Source organism: Chlamydotis macqueenii, chromosome 2 (genome assembly GCF_036417535.1).
Source record: "Chlamydotis macqueenii isolate bChlMac1 chromosome 2, bChlMac1.mat, whole genome shotgun sequence".
NCBI classification, from domain to species: Eukaryota; Metazoa; Chordata; class Aves; order Otidiformes; family Otididae; genus Chlamydotis; species Chlamydotis macqueenii.
The window spans coordinates 37290103-37308132 of NC_141557.1; the positions used below are offsets into that span (position 1 = coordinate 37290103).

The 18030-nt window shown below is 39.0% G+C and overlaps 1 protein-coding gene across 2 annotated transcripts in view; it reads right to left on the reverse strand.

The window, feature by feature from the left end:
• The window catches only part of ANKRD28 (ankyrin repeat domain 28), a 126909-nt gene that overhangs the window by 106011 nt on the left and 2868 nt on the right, over positions 1-18030 (reverse strand). The window contains exon 1 of one of the 2 annotated variants that reach the window (XM_086742615.1): positions 637-660. The exons of the other annotated variant lie outside the window; for it this stretch is intronic. The gene's annotated coding sequence lies outside the window, so the exon portion shown is untranslated. Of the gene's footprint in view, positions 1-636; positions 661-18030 lie in introns of those variants that run through there. 2 annotated transcript variants of the gene reach the window in all.

The window sequence follows — 18030 nt, forward strand, 5'->3', positions numbered from 1 at the left end:
GCATTGACAAAGGAAAAAAAAAAAACCAACCAAGAGAATCAACACTGTGAGCAGCGTTCTAAACCCAGTTGTGCTGAGCAGACTAAAAGCAGTCACCACATCGGAAGAAACAACAAGGACCTCACAAAGACGCAGTGTGAGACTAATCCCAGAGAAGGGGGGCGGAAGTCTCATCCAGAAAGAGGACTTGTGGCAGTATCTGAGCAAAGGACAAAGCCATTGCCAGCGTCCAGAGCAATGTGCCACAGAAGGGTGCCATTCCCAACGGCAGCTGTGTGGGTGGGGGACACGAATTCATGGAAGTGATAACCAAGGTGTAAAGACTTATCATGAAACAAATTACTAATACTGGAAAAACATGCAAAGTTCAGGTTTTTCTTTTTAAAAGCCCTGGAAGGTTAAACTATGCGAAAGGTTGAACTTACCAACATGATTTTTGTTGTAATAAAAGCAATATATTTTAAAATACAAAACTAAGCTTTACTTTGAATCTCAGGACATGCAAGTCAACATATTTGGCACCTAACGCTCCACCGTTTACATCAGATGAGTTTGTAGTACTAAATCATGGTAAAGATCATTTCAACGTAGCACACAGCTTATTTTTGATGGTTACATTTAAACTAGAGTACTTACAGGAAGGACACCAAGTTCTCCCAAAGATATTCCTGGATATCTCCGGGGCTGGAAGGGGAAGAATAAACACCCATCTGGTGTTCCAAAATTCTTGTGATAATTTGTTTATATTTATAACAAGCTTTGAGGAGCATTAAATGCACAATTAATTTAAAATAGTATCTCACTTTCTTCTCCTAGTTCTCATGCCTTTATCTTTTAGTTATATGAGAAAATAGTTCACTATCCTAAAAAAAAAAAAAAAAAGAAAAAAAGAAAAAAACAAATCTGATCGATTTGTGTTGGTTTATCTACTTTTTGTTGGTTAAAATCAGCTATGTTATTTCAGAGCATTCTGTAAGTTATGTTAATAGCATTTACAATTCCCAGCAGGTTTAGCAGCAGTAAATATTCACAAGGATGTCTGCCCCCAGTAATCACAGTTCACAAGTAGGTAAATTAACATAAAACCATTATCCTTAATATATATATGTCCAGCTGTGAGCTGAGCTGATTCAGGGGGAGGAGAGGATGTGAGGGCATAGGAGGATGCTATGCCATACCATTTCTTCAGTGACTACCTTTTCATAAAGGACTACTGCTCAGAGCAGCTTCACTGGCAAACGAACAAGTAACTCAAGCCGTTTCATTATGAATCAGCAGAACTGCCACATATCATGGCAAAAGTATTATACCATTTTTAAATAAAAGTAGATTCAAAAATAAATTTAAGAGCACTCCTGCTGTTGAAGTCTACTTAATGATTTGCTATTCAGAAAAAAAAAAGCTTTGAGCTTTAACAGTTCCCTAGCATAAAACAAGAGGTGAAATAATGAACATGCAAGCCTGGAGAAATGTGAATCTATGAAGCATCCCAAAAGACATAAGTGAAAACACATATTGATCCTCTGATGTTCACACCACTATTAAAAACAAAAAATGATCAAGGCAGAAGAGGAGTAGGATTTCTAGAGATTCCAGAAACCTTTACCTACATGTTATTTCAGTATTTGCACATGTATATCTTCAAACAATAATTGCATATACAAAGAGCCATATCAACTTTAAATTTTCTTACGATGTACATCAGACTGATACAGTTTTAAAAAAAAAAATCTATATACTGCAGCTCAGATACCATTTTTTTACGATCCTCAATCTTGCTTTTACAATTCTTTTTGTTAAGTACTTCAGAAAGAATTTCAGTTTTAAAATTTGGGAAGAAAGCAAAGCAAGCAGAGGATGAATTCTGATCTTACACAACATAAAGAGGACAGGTAAAAAGGCAGACAATAGCACCGCTCCTTAAGCTGAGGGAACAAATCTTTAAACACTATTTCGCACATCTTTTAGCAAGGTAATTATCTGGATAAAAATAAGGTAGTGTGCTATGAGTCACAGCAGTTCATACATAAATCAACCCATCAAGAAAGTTCACAACCAGCACAGATTTTTTAGAACCTACAGCTACTTTTCAAAACAACTGTACTTTTAATAAGAAGAGACTAACGCTTTCCAATCTGAACAGATGTTTGTCACATTCAAACAAGAGATTACAATTCAAGAAGTGATGTTCATAAATTTTAAAATCAAAGAAGAAAATACAGATTCAAGCTATTTAAGGCCACTTTTGTCCATAGTAGTTTAGCTCTCAAAAATTACAGTTCAGCTGCACAGAAACCTCAGTGCTTGAAACACAAGAGGACCAAAGAATTAAAATCCCTCAGATTATTACTATGGAACAGTGACTTTCTGATACATAGCTGTCCCATAGTTTAGAATATCCAGGGGAAAACAACAGTCAAAAATGGGTATTGGGTAGAAGGAGGAAAAGTATCACATGCTTTTACGTCTCTGCCAAGAAGCAAAGATTAGACTTGACCAACAGTATTTATAGGATAGCAAGGTGGCAGTTGCTGAGGGAACCTTGTCCTAACACACCACCTTTAAGAATCTGGTTTTTTTAGTTCATGGGTTTTAATCATCACAATTTAATTTCCAAGTGTTTGAATTTTAACACTTCCAGCTCACCTAATACGAAGGTTGGAAAAACAGGAAGAGTTAGAAGCATTTTAGAAAATACTGTGAACTTATACGTCTGTCAGAAGGAATGATAAAATGTCTTATTTCAAACAAACAAATACAGATTTGCAAAATTAAATTAAGTGATAGGAAACGTTCAGATCATGCACTCAGAGGAACAAATTATCATAGATAAAAACCTCCTTGGAGTTGTTTCCCTCTTTCCTAAAGGAAAGCAATACATTTTAAGAGAGTACCTCCTTTTCAAGTCATTTTTGAAAGCAAAAATAGACGTGCATCCAAATGGCCTCACTGGATCTTTAATGAGGAAGTGCTATAACACACTGAATAACAGTGCATGCGGTCATTTCTCTACTACCAGGGCCAGCAACCCAAGCAGCAGTTGTCTTCTTAAGCCAGGTAATAGACAGCTCTACCAGAGCGGATGCAATACTGGACCTAATGGTCACCAACACTGGAGGCAGCCTGTGCTGCAATGATCATCACTGGCGAAGTTCACAGTCCTGAGGCATACGGGTCAGGTGAAGAGTAAAGTCAGGACCCTGAATTTTAGGAAAGCAAAATTCCAGCTCTTCAGTGACTTAGTTAATAGGACCCCCTGGGAAACTGCCCTCAGTGACAAGGGGGCAGAACAGAGCTGGCAGATCTTTAAAGGCACTCTCCCTTAGAGCACAACAGCTCCTGATCCTCAGGTGTAAGAAATCGGAATAAGCAGCCAAGAGACTGGCATGGCCGAGTTTAGTTTGTCCTGTTGGTGAAACTAAAGGGCAAGAAGGAAAAGCACAGGCAGTGGAAGCAGGGACAGGTATCCTGGCAAGAGTACAGGGATGCTGCCCAGTTGTGTACGGATGGGGTCAGGAAGGCCAAGGTGCAGTTGGAGTTGAACTTGGCAAGAGATGCAATGAATAGCAAGAAGAGCTTCTAACACATGAGGAGAAGCCTGAGGTACTCAACAAGTCTTTTGCCTCAGTTTTCACTAGCAACGTCTCTTCCCGCACCTCCTGAGTGTTTGGACTGCAAGACAGGGACTAAGGGAGCAAAGTCCCTCCCACTGTGAAGATCAGGTTCGTGACCACCCGAGGAAATTAAACATACATAAGTCTATGGGACCTGATGTGATACATCCCAGAGTCCTGAGGGAAATAGGAGGTGTAGCTGCCAAGCCACTCTCGATGACATTTGAAAAGTTATGGCAGCCAGGTGAAGTCCCTGCTGACTGAAAAAAGGGAAACATTGCATTCATTTTTAAAACGGGTCAAAAAGAGGATCCTGGAAACTACCGACCTGTCAGCCTCACCTCTGTGCCTGGGAAGATCATGGAACAGATCCTCCTAGAAGCTATGCTAAAGCACATGGAGGACAGGGAGGTAGTTCAAGACAGCCAGCACAGCTTCACCAAGGGCAGGACCTGGCAGACCAACCTAATGACCTTCTATGATGGAGTCAACTACATCAATGGACAATGAAAGAGCTACGGCTGTTGTTCACCTGGACTTCTGTAAGACCTATGACATGGTCCCCCACAACATCCTTCTCTCTAAATTGGAAAGATATGGATTCAATGGGTGGACTGTTCAGTGGATGAGGAATTGGCTGGATGGTCACATCCAGAGAGTAGTGGTCAATGACTCAATGTCCAGATGGAGACTGGTGACAAGTGGTGTGCCTCAGGGGTCTGTACTGGGACCAGTACTGTTTAATATCTTCATCAATGACACAGATAGCAGGATCTAGTGCATTCTCAGCAAGTTTGCAGACAACACCAAGCTGAATGGTGCAGCTGACACGCCTGAGGAGACAGAATGCCATCCAGAAGGACCTGGACAAGCTCAAGAAGTGGGCCCATGTGAACTCATGAGGTTCAAGAAGGCGAAGTGCAAGGTCCTGCAGCTGGATTGAGGCAACCCTCAGTATCAATACAGGTTGGAGGATGAATGGATTGAGTACAGCCCTGTCAAGAAAGACTTGGGGATACTGCTGCATGAAAAGCTGGACATGGATTGACAATATGCACTCTTAGCCCAGGAAGCCAACCGTATCCTGGGCTGCATCAAAAGCTGCGTGGCAAGTAGGTCAAGTGAGGTGATTCTGCCCCCTACTCTGCTCTGGTGAGACCTCACCTGGAGTACCGCGTCCAGCTCCAGAGTAGTCAGCACAGGAAGGACATAGACCTGTTGGAGCAGGCCCAGACGAGGGTCACAAAAATCATCAGAGGGCTTGAACACCTCTCCTATGAGGAAAGGCTGAGAGAGTTTGGGTTGTTCAGCCTGCAGAACAGAAGGTTCTGGGGAGACTTTATAGTGGTCTTCCAGTACCTAAAAGGGGCTTGTAAGAAAGATGGGGACAAACGTTTTATCAGGGCCTGCTGTGACAGGACAATGGGTAATGGTTTTAAACTAAAAGAGTGTAGATTCAGACTAGATATGAGGCTGAATTTCTTTTACAATGAGGGTGGTGAAACATTGGAACAGGTTGCCCAGAGAGGTGGTAGATGCTCCGTTCCTGCAAAGATTCAAGGCCAGGTTGGATAGGGCTCTGAGCAACCTGATCTAGTTGGAGATGTCCCTGCTCCTTGCAGGGGGGTTGCTCTAGGTGACCTTTAAAGGTCCCTTCAACCCAAACTATTCTATGATTCGATTCTATGATTCTTAAACCTATTGACCATGTCTTTAAAAGGCCATTTAAAAAATAGGCAGAAAAACATAGCAAAGATATATGGAATAAACAGCTCTTTGAATAGACTTAAGAGTCTGCAATTTCATATAAACATTTCCAGCACTACTAATGCACATCCTTTTTTTTGTTGTCTTAACAGCCCTGAGGCTACTGTTACTGGACAAAAATATGGCTTTAAAGGTGGGATATAAGAGTCAGAATCAACTATGTCACTTGGAACAGAGGCGTTAACTTTATTCATACAAACTTTTGACACAGCTCAATGATCTATAGCTTTTATTTCCCCAAAATGCAAGCTCTAAAAGAGCACTGGCTGGCTGACTCAGAGGCACATTTTCAACATATGCATGTAGCAGCACCTCACCTTACAAGAGACCTCAGTCAGTCAATGACGGGTCAGATAGTAGAGCAAAAACCATGATTTGCATTTTCCAGTTCAGTGTGGTTCCATGGGAAATGCAGAGGATATTTCCACACACTTGAAGACTTTCTTCCTCCAGGGAAGAACACAGTTGCTTGGACAGGATGCAGAGTCCAACAGCCAAGTACCTCCTTTATCCGCACCCTGCCAACTGCTTAAAGCTTAAGTCATGACTGTCACCTCCACGTGAACGCAACAGGAAAATTGGTGTTGCTACTTGCCATGCACAAGTGTCATAGCTGATTCCACTACATCAATACAGTCTGCAAAGGGAGGAAAGTCAGGTGCCTCTGACTGCCAGAAACTGGTCATCTTCTCTACCTGGTCAGATGACTGCCATGCACGAAAGCACAATTTTTAAGTTCAGCAGGATGTGGTCATTACAGGAAAAAAAGGATTTTTGCAAGGCAAATTAAGGAGTAAAAAACCACTTTAAAAATATTATTACATGTCACAGACAACATAATACTGAAAGGAGTGTCAAAAAGACAGGTTAACTGTTATAGCTAAGTCTGCCTGCAGGGATGAGGAAGATAGGAGTTGGATGGGGAAAGGTTGGGAAAAGATGACCTTCTGAATACAGAAGAGTGATGCGCACTGAACCGGGTGTGATCAAACAACCCAAATCAGAGACAAAAGAACCACTCTATAAAATTAATAATCCAGTTAATGTGTCACATCTCTCCACAGCAGCAAAGCAGCACTGCAGCAGTTTCTCTGCCCTCAGTCCTAGACTGCTTAAATCCCTGCATGGGGAGGAGACAAGCAAGCTACTACTAAATACTTGTAAAGAATACACCGCCTCACCAGGTGTACCCCCTTCAGAACAGACAGCTGATTTCTTTACTAACATTTTTTCAACTAATTTCCACATGTGTTTAGATGAAGGGCATATCCAGTCAAATCAAAGTGAATTATATTGGTTTGTATTTTTGCTTTTTGGATGCATTTAAATAGCATGTGATAACCTTTACAATGCATTAACTAACTTGACTTTTATTACTTTTGCTATACTTTTAAATGTATGATTGTAGCCAAGTATTTAATAAAAATAGAAAATAAAAAAATATTGTAAGCTATTTTAATTACATGTGCCACCAATTAAAAAGCTTCCAAAAAAGCCTTGAGTTAAGTAGTCATTGCAGGAAGGAAATACTATGGACAGTTAGTGAGTTGAATCAATCACTTGGGGTTGGTCACAAAATCTGTCAAAATTTTAGGATTAGTACAATTCTGTCAGACTTCACTTCATAAGAGAAGCTTTTCTTTTTGCAGCTTCTTCTGGTTCTCAGTACTGACCAAGCCAAGTAAGAGGAGTAATTGTAAAGAAAATACCATTTGTTCCAGAAGAGGCTACTGTTGTCTGATGCTGGTTTCAAACAGTGAACTTTCACAAACTTGTTCCAAGTGCTTAGCTCATTACTTCCGTCCATGAAACAGTTCAAATTCAATCCTCTGGCAATAAATATATACTACTCAAGTATTGGGTTTCTTTAATTCTTTCAGTGCAAGTAGATGCTATACTTGGATCTTAAGAAGTTATATTCATATATATTCCTAACGTAATTTTTAAACTAAAAATTCCCCTGTCCTGTTCTCTACATCCTCAAGCTGAACATTCCCTCAAAGTTCCCACACTCCACGCCAATAAACCACACTGAAAATAGATTAACCTTTTGTCTAGTCTTATCACTGAGAACCTTTGTACAACATAATACAAAAAGCACAACAGAAAGTACTCCATATCTCTTATAAGACAGGGAACATTAAGTACAGGATAGCAGAAAATTACTATAAAAGTAATTTATTTCACAACATTGAACCTGATTTTTCTACACTAATAGCCATATAATACAGGTGCTCTGAAAATTCTGCACACTTAATAACTTTCACTTATTTCAGCATAGCAAATAAGATTCTGCTATCCTCTCATACTTCCTCCTCTTACAAAGAAAATCTAGAATCAGATACTTAAGTAAACTTTCTTAAATATCAAACTACTTTTCTTATTAACTTTGCAAAATACACATTTATTGTCTGTTCCCCCCCCCGCATCCTAGTGTTAATTTATTTATGTTTTACACTTACGTCACCTATGTAGTTTTTGACATCTACTAGGAGCAGCACTGATACTATCCTCAAGTCACCTGCTGTCATGCTCACAGTAGAGATGGCTGACCTACTCAAGAAGCAGTCCCTGAGTGACTGCCTAAGATTTTTTAGGCAAATACAGAAAAAAATTTAAACAGTGCTGATGAGCACTTTCAAGAACAAGCGTGAAACAGAAGCTGTAACCTGAACTTCTCTGAGTCTTCCCCACTTGCTTCTCACAAAAAAAAAAAAAAAAAAAAAAAAAAAAAAGAGAGGGCTAAGGGTCCTGACTTAAATCTTCCATATTCTTTGATTCTTTGATTTTTAGCTCAAAATACTTACAAGAAAGATATCTCATAACAAACATACAGGTAATATGTAGACAACAATTTCTGTAGAGACTGTTAAGTGCAATTTTATTAAACACTTATTTTTCAAGGTAATTATTCCCAGTTCATTTTTCCAGTCAAGAGACATGCATAGTTTTTTGTTTTTGTTTTTGTTTTTTTTTAAATCAAGCCTTGAGCTTTATGATTATTTATTCCAGAAAATTAAACCAGAGTCAAATGCACAAATAGCTTCATCCATAACCCACTGAATTAAACAGCTTTGCAGCAGGATCAAACTGGGAAACATAATAGTCCATCTTAATAAGGTTTTCATTAATAGCAATTCAAAATGCTATCTATTCTAGCTGCTGATAAAAATATTTGCACAACCAATGCACTTATGTGGTGGTACCCACACAACCATACTAGGTGTTACGTGGAATATAAAACAAGTTAACTACTATTTTATATTTCAAAATGAGGTGAGATGAAAATTCTTCTTCCAGTACAGAAGAGAAATTTATTCTTAGACTGACACGCTTCATTAATTACTATTTGTAAACAAGTGTCCAATTACTATTTTAGTTTATTTCAACTTAGTCATTTTTCTACCAGCATATTTTCTTATTAGATATTCGCCCACTCCAAGGATGTATCTCTGTGCAGGGAGATAGAAGGATCACTAGTCACAACAGGCATGACTCCAAGCAGTCACTGGATGGTGTCCAAGAATTAGAACTGCACACAGCGAAGCATACAACAGAGTTAAGATGTTGAAGGGCTTTCTGTCCATACATGTTTCTATGAGGGAAAAGGCTGCAGCAAGTTCAGACTACTTTTGGCATACCATTTTCAGGTAACTGGCCTCCTTGAACATGATCTTATACTTTCACTGTAACCTCCTGAGAAGAGATGGAAAGCAAGAGAAAGTCTTTTTGATGCCCTTTTCAGAGCTCCAGTTGTAAAACCATGAGTAGCAGTGCATGTGATCAGCCTAAGGTGGAGAGGGGGGGAACCCTAAGAAATGCTGCAAGAAAAGTGGCACGCAGTTGTCACATGGGAGATGGGAAAAAGCTGAGGGTCCTGAAAGGCAATGCATCTGGTAAACAAGGATGTTACAGAAGTACTTTTCTTGTTTCAGTGTAAGTCAACACGACATACTATAAATAGAAGCAGACATCCTTAAGACCCTAGGTTCTCCTCAATTAAAGAGGAATTCACAACCACACTCAAACCCAAAACCAATCAGGAATCAGACAAGAAAATTAAGCATGTTGCTGATTTTCAGAACAAATTCTAAAAAGGTTCAAGCCAACAACTTTAAAGTTACTTTTCCAGAGAGAGAGGTCCAAGGCAGATCACACTTATGTTCCTCCACTCATCTCCCAGCCCCTAAAACAAAGCCACAGAAGACACCTCTTCTGTGACTACAGGACTTCTGTCACAAACGAAGACACTAGTTTATCTGAGCCAAAACACCTCTTTTCTAGTTCCTACTTGGGAAAACTTTCAAGGAACAACTTTGCAGTCATATACTGACCTAAATAATTTGTCTCTTCCCATCCTTTTCACCACTTTGCAGAAGAAAAGAATAAGCGACCGCTTAAGCTCAGCTGCAGCCAAACATCAAACCATGGCCTTAGGCAGGAGATTAGAAGCCAGAGAGTTTCAATCATTATTGTTAGAAATGCTGCAAATGAAAAAAAAAAAAAAACCAAACCAAGAAGTTGCATGTCATTAAACTCCATCCTAAAATTATTGAACTCCTACCCTTTCTTGAAAATGTACCTATTCCACATGACTTTGAAGATCAGGGTTCATATTCAGGTAATGTCTCCATTTCTTACACAGAGTCCCACCCTACACCAGAAATATGTTAGCACTCAGTAGTTCTTGTATCCACATTTTCTTCTCCTATCTGTCAGCTGAAAATGTTGGCCTTCACTGTGGTAGATAATTTCCAACTCACATAATTAGCACAGTTTCTTAAAAGAAGAATAGAATAACAAGAAAAACATACCCTAATGTTTCTGCCTGTTCTGAACCTTGCTTGTTAGAGGTAATTTTCATTGTTTCTTATCTAATGAAAAAACAAGACAGTGCAAATACACACCAAAGCAGTTGCCATCTCACTTCTGCAGCCACGCTATACACTATGCAAAGCACTTGTCATTCTGAACAGGCATCCTGTGGCGATGCACTGCTTCACAGCCACGCTGCCTGTCACTGCACTCCACACAACAGTAGGTCATGAAATCCTGAGGTCAAATTACACCGTTTCAACAATTCCTCTTCCTTTCTTCAAATATTCATCCTACTTTTATAAGTCACTTTTCCCCAAAATAAGTGGTGTCAGGCAACATAAGGGAAGGAGTAGTGGTCACTGAAGTTATTAAAAAAAAAAAAAAAAAGGAGGGGTCTTTTGTGAACATGTTTAAAACATACGTGTTTCAGAAGAGGCAATAAGGGCTCCCATAGCATAGAACGCTAAATTCCAGCAGACATTTCTGAGATCTTTTCTGCAGGCGCATTCATTCTGTCTTTGAGTTTAGTTAACTGCGGCTGACTGCTGCCACAAGACCAAGCTTCAGGCCTAGAAGATTTATTTCTGCTTGTGGTCATTCAGGAGGCAAACAGCCAATTATCTGAAGAACTTTCTCCAGAACGACAGTTCCAAAACAACTTTGCAACACCTCCAACCAGCATGGAGGAGAGCACTGCTAATACTGGTATGGCAAGCTTCCAGAGAAGGGGAGCTGAACTTCTCCTCTGACAGTCTCCACAGATACCGCTGGTGTTGCTATCCCTCATTCCATTTGAACAGATATTATTTCTTGGGCTTATGTAAGTTCCAGCGAAGAACTTTATAGAAGGAAACGTATCTCACTGCTCCCCCATGGAAGGGGTTGGATGTCGAGACAGGAAACCAGTGTGATACCCTAAACATTTACGGTGTTTTCTACAGGCATTGCAATAGCAAAAGAGAGTCTTCCATATGAAGCTTAGGTTGAAATGCAAAGATGTAATCAACAGCTTTTTAACAGCAATGCTAATTTTTCTGCAAATTTTTTCTACTGCTTGTGGATACAGAGTCACAAACCATGGAACTTCTACTTTGATGCTAGTAGTTAGTCTTTAACTATTTATGCAGTAAGTTTAATACTTTAACGATTACTAAAGCAGTTTTAACACATATGCAGAGTATTACAGGAATTTTATCAACCTTCAGGTGAGGAAACCTCACAACTAATCTGTGAAAAATACTGTAACTTTTTAAAGCAATTATGGCTTGTTAAGTGGTGTCAGTCTTAAAGTCCATTCACAATGTGCAAAGTCAAAGCCCTGTCGGAAATAAAAGATGTGACTGCATGCAGTTATATTTGCCCTCCCGCAATGGCAAATTTAATATACTGGACTCAAAACCATTTTTTGCATCTTTAGGTGTAGAAAAAATAGTAGAAAGTACTCTTCTGTATATTATTCACAGTGTTAGTTTGAGACTACAGATGCTGGAAGGGTCTCCTTCCTGTGCTGTAGAAAGGCACAACAGACAGAAAAAGGAAGCAATGTCTTGAAGTCATTGCAGGTCTCAGGTAGCTGTATACCTGTTGGTTTTTGGATGATCCTTGACTATGAAGCTCTGAAGTTCACCAGAAGAAGAGCTTTGCTGATCACAGATACTGCCAGTCTGTGATATCCTAACCATTCTTGTCCTTGTTCTCACTCTAGTGCTTTACAAATCCCTTCTTCAATTTTCTTTTACTCTCATGAAAACCTTCTCCTCTCGTCAGCTTCTTTTCTTCTGAAGTAGATTAAATTGACTATTTACACCACCGAGTGCAGTAATTATAATTTGTTAAACTTATGGTAAACAGAATAGACCAATGTCTACAGAGAAGACACAAAATGTTACTTATTCTTTACTTGAAGTGTTCTATTTTAATAGACTTCTCAGTCTGTGATCTAAGTAGCCAAATAATAATCTTTAAATGGCTGTGTGCTTGTGGATTAAAAGAAACAGAAAACGTAACATCATGCGGGAGGAGTGGAAGAAATAAATTATGACCTCGGTGGTTACTATAGGATCAGGAATAATGCAGGACACTAATGGCATTTGCAACCTTGCAGGTGACAGAGAAGTAAGAAGAGAAAGTGTTATTCTACAAGTCCTCCCTAATACTGAAAATTATCCACCACAACGAAAGAACACTATTAAGAAAAGCAACAGATACAGTAGAGCTGCAAAACAAAATACTGCTCCTGGAACTGAGACAGGAGCAAAGGAAATTAAAGGTATCAGGCAGTACCAATATAGGATGCTAATTTGGCAAAGAGAATGCACAGCAAAACAGTGCAATATTAAGTGTAAGACCTTTGTCTATTGATCCTAATGTTTCAGCAAACGTAGCAAGAACTGAACAGAACTATGCAGTTACAAAGGGATGGAGGCGAGGGCTAGGGAATTCCATTAACATGCTATTTCTGAAGTGTCCTTGTACCATGACTCAGGATGTTTCTCTAATTCAAAGCAATGAGTAATAATGTAACCAGAAAAATAATGTTGGCATTTTTTTTTCTTCATCAGCTTATTTCACGTGTGTTTTCCCTTCATTTTAACCTACCAACATTTTATGGGATGACGCTGCTGAGAGAATGAAGTGTTAGCAGAGGTACAGAAAAAGCAACAGACACCACATAGAGATCCGAAGCAGGAAAGAGACATCCGGTGCTCAGGACGAAGAGAAAGACTTTGTGTAGACTGCCCGCCTACTATCATGAGCAATAGACAGAAGTAGATGACCTAAAAGATGGGACAGGGAAGGAAGGAATACCAATTACCTCTAACATTATACAAAACTGAGTCTGCAGTGATGGATTTAAATGACTATATTATGCATTAGTTACAGATTATGTTGATATACAAATAACTACATAACTTCCTGAAAGTGGTTTGTTTCCCCCAAGTTCAGCTGCCAACGATTCAAGTAGGTCCTTCACCTATGAGCTAGGCAGATCCTTGGTCTCTCATCCCGCCTGCTGTGAGACGATCAGGTTCCTGAATGGAAGGTTCAACTTCCTCCCTGTTAGAAGTACCAGTATAGATGGCAGATGGTAAAACGTAGATGACAAACAGCAAAATCTTTAAACAAAACATTGAGTTCTTCATGATTGCTAGAAATTCTGTAAGCTCTAAAAAGGCTCATTTTGGCCTCAATGCTTTAACTACTGCAACTTCACTCTCATTTTGTCATGCTGATTAGAATCGTTATTTGTGTCCCCTTCTCTTCCTTCATTAACTTTGCCAACAACTAACTTAACTTTGCCAAAGTAAAAAATAAATAATTCAGATGTATCTAAGCTTTCTTCTCAGCACCAGATGTAAGCAAAGTACAGGATTTCAGCACAAAGTGAGAGTGAACCTCAAGTATGATTGCATGATTGCAGAATGACCAAGAATAACTTTTAAGTGAACGCTCATAAACTGGAATTAGGAAGGCCATTAAGTGGCAGCTCATTGTTTGAAAGGAAAGCATGGAAACATATTACATTTAGGACGGCTTCACAAGAGTTCAGGACACAGTCAGAAACAGACTAACCCACGCAAACAGGCAAAGTTATTTACAAAACCTGAACATGCACTAAGTTCTAATGTGAGTCAGGTTACTAGTAAGAGGCATTCATTCCTACTCTGGGGCAGGAAAGCTTTTTCTCTCCCCTATCCCTGGTAAACGTAGTTCTGAAGTTTAACAACATAAGCTTAAGCAAAGTGGTTTGGTTTTTTTTCTTGTTTTACCCAAATCCTCAGTTTTAGGATAGGCAGACCTTTGCTTTACACCTCTCAAACTCAGATACAGTTTCAGTAATTTAGAGAGAAAAATACTTAAGTGTACAGGCTGCCATAAATAGGTAGGCTTTAGTCATGTAAATAACAATCTGCTTACTATTGTTCAGTCAATTCACATACATATATTAGTGTAAAAACAACCAATGAAAGTCTAAAATTATATTAAATTCACAGTAAAGAGCACCTTATTATTATAGGAGAGAAGTCATTAGGTGCTTCAGCTAACAAGTAGTTCCTTAATCCACAAGGATGCTACAGACCAACTATTTTGACCCTCTCATTTGCATATCACTGCTGATGCTCCCTATTTGAACTCTGCATCCACCCAGCTGGCTACAAGCCTCACCTTCCTTTCTCTCCCAACTACTCAGTCCCACCACTCTCGCTCGCATTAGCTGTAGTTTTTGTGCTGAAATGGGTCAGTGCTGTATAATTCATCAACCTCTGAGCAATCACAACTGAATTAGCATGGTTCAACTCGTATATTGCCACCGCTTGGTGAGTGCTAGTGTCATTACGAAGGAGAGGAACAATAACATTCCTTGATAGTTCAGAGCTTAAATATTAAGATTCTGTCCTCATGTGCACAAACGATAACACGGAGGCACCTTATTTCAGATTCATCTTAAAATGTCAGATTAGAACTTGTCCTCCACCCCCAACAACAAAGGAAAATGAAAGCCCAAGAATCAGCATTTTAAGCATGCTCCCAGCACTTAGCAATGGACTGCTTTGTTTATTTTTTTTTATATGAAATGTTTTGTGATTTGCATTATGATACAGGTTATTTAAACACAAACATTATAAATAACTTTGAATTGGTTAGTCACTGTAACTAAGGCAACGAGTCTCCTACTCAATTTCCAGAAATAGGAACAGAGAATAGTGGTAAGAACAATATAAAAAGTTGGCAGGAGCAAGAAAACAAATGATCAAATATTAGTTTGACCTCAGGAAGGCCCAGCTGACTACAGAAAAATAAAAGGTACAGCAACTGAGAAACAAACTAGCTGCTAAAACATGAAGTTGAATATATGAAGTATGTAATAGCAGAGATATTTCATTTCAGTCATCTTATTCCACAACCCGTTTCAGTGAATGGAAACAAGGACAGAAATGTGGGAATATAACAATCCATATCAGACAGCAAATTGCTACTTCAGAGTCTCAACAGCTACTAACCAGCTTCCTACAGGAATCATTGACTTTTTGTAGGTGCTAGAGTCATCACTTCTTCATAGGTAAGCGCACATTCACCTCAATTTGTTTCCCCCTGATACTTGCCTCTAAGTAACGGTCACAAACCTTTGATGCTATCTACATGAATAGACCTTTATACCCTCACAGAAGGCCAGTGAGTTAACAGGATCTGCCATGAGGATCTGACTGCAGAATCAAGGCTTCCTTTGTTTCTCTCCCACCTTTTTTTTTTGTTTAAAAAAAAAAAAAAGAAGTTTATTTTCTTCACTGAGAAGAACTGCTTGCTCACAAGTCATAAGTTCCCAAGTTATCATCAGGGAATCTGATCCCCTGAAACAAACACGTGGTAGAACCAGGTTCTCTCAACAGGTTGTAATGGAAGGGCTGGTAATTACTTTGTATAACAAGATAAAGTGTGTTCAAGTTACTCAAAGTTTTCCATCAATTAAAGATGGAACAAAGAACTCAGTAGATGCGAGTTCTCAGCCTGGAAACAACAGAATTAACAGTAAGGTATCTTGATAAATATTACAACTTCCTAATTTAGTTATCTTGTACGCAGTGAAAACAGACTAGATCCAAATTTTAGGAAGAACGCATGACAGAATGGAGTGCAAAGAGTGGTTTCAATTTTAAAAAGATCCTCAAAAGTTTGTTGGGTTTGGTTTTTGTTTTTGGTTTTTTTTTTTGAGAACACTAACTTTAAAGTAACTTCTACAAAAAAAAAAATTAAACACATATCTCATTAGTCTATGTCTGAACAGAATTTGTAGAGCAATACCATGTAATTCCATTACCAGCATATCCCTCCCTCATCGAACAGCAGCAGCTCCTTTTCATCACCACAGGAGACCATTCCTCCTCTTAGTGTAACAAGGAACTAGTTGGGACATTTATTCTTGGCATGAATTCTAAAAGAATGAAGTCTAACGCTGGCAGTAATGAAAATAGCAACCATAGAGGCATTCAGAGCGTTCACTATGACACTGCAAACATTTGTTTAACTGCCAATTGAATAAGATCCATCTTAGCTAAGAGAAAGATATAAATGGGCAATAAAGAAGTCAGTGCTCTCACTGTTCAAGGACTTTGAAGATAAGTGGTCACTCTAATATCCTCATGCAGTTGTTCATACTCTGATCAGTCACATCTGACTTTTGGGAATAAACGCATTGCCTCAAGTACAGTCTAGCAGTCATAAAGAAAAATCCCATACAAATGCCCACTATTATGAGCCCAAAGATTTCTTCCTATCACATATTTAAGATTCAGAGAAAACAGGAAATGCATAATCAAAACTATGATGTAATGAAAGAAAAAAAAAAAAGCTTTATCAACTTCATTGGATGCTGCATCCAATGAGCTTTGCCACAAACAGTTGCATAGCTACAAAATTAAAGAAAAAAGTCAGACAGTTTTGATCAGAGCTTCATGCATTTCAACAAAACTCTACCGAAATGCAGGCTTATGCTAGCTTAATAGATGACCTATAGGCACATACACAGCTAAGGCTAGTAACAGAAAAGCAACAAATCCCTCAGTTGTTAAGCAATCCAAATTTCACCTACCCACTAAGAAAAACTGGGCTGTCAATTACTCCTGATGTGTAAGAGACTAACTGGCAACTCTTTAAAGCAAGAATTTACCTGTTCTGGGAAACAGTTACTATACCTAGAAACTATGACTGAATAGCAAAAAAAACCCCAAAAAACAGAAGACACAGCCTTTCACAGTTAGGTATACAGAGCTGAGAGGGTTTTTATGCAGGAGACCAAGGCATTACATGATGGAAAGGAATAACAAGCAAGTTACTTCTCTCCCCCCGCCCCCTCAGCTCCAAAAAAAAAGTCTGATAAAGTGTCAGTGAACCTTGAACTAAACTTTGCTTTCAATGCAGTCTCTTACAGAAGAGTACTACAGTGTTTCAGGAAGAAACAAACTGTTATAGCCTCCCTCTCATTTGGCATTCTAGTAGTTAAAGCAGCTTCTCACCCAGAAGAACGCAGTACACAAGCACCAAATCTCTGAAGACAGTATGAAAGCAAACAAACTGAAGAGCAAATACCTTAATTGTAAGCTACACTTACTATATTTTTCATCTCCACCTTGAATGGCTTAACCTTCAGTGACAGAATTTGCAGATTTGCTTCCTCTGTTTTCAGACATGTCTGTCCAACAACCTACAGCTTCTAACTTAACACTTGAACGATTGCTCTTTCTATCCCACAGTTAAAGTCTGCTGTTGAGCAGGTACCAACTTTGCTCAACAGAGTTCAGTTTAGCTTCAAATGCAATTTTTGCAAGTATGGCTTATGGGTGTTTTTTGATACCCAACATACTTTGAAAGCAAACATAAGTCACTTCTGAAAGTGCAAGGCACACTCTGAATTATTTCAAAGCTTTGAAAGATATTCCTACCTTGTAGGATTGCAAAGCAATAAAGCTCAGGCAGCATCACCACAAATTTGCAGAGAATGTACCTGCTAGCTGCTTGTTGAACCCAAGGAAAGCCCTACTCTTCTCAGTGCATGGAAAACCTTTATTCTGAAAGTTAAATGTATCTAACCAGCCTCCAAAGACAACCAAATATTTGAGCTTCACAAACCCATTAAGCATCTGTAGGATCAAAGTTTTGTTTATCAGTGTACTAAGTAAATTAAATCAACTGCAAGTAGAACTGGGATTTCACCCTGAGCTCAACTAAGAGCCTTAGAGCAGAATTTCTCACTCTCACCTCACTGTTAAGTTCTCAAGCCCTGCTTTTATGCTAGCTTACAGTAACTTAAAAAACCAAACTAAACCAAATGTAA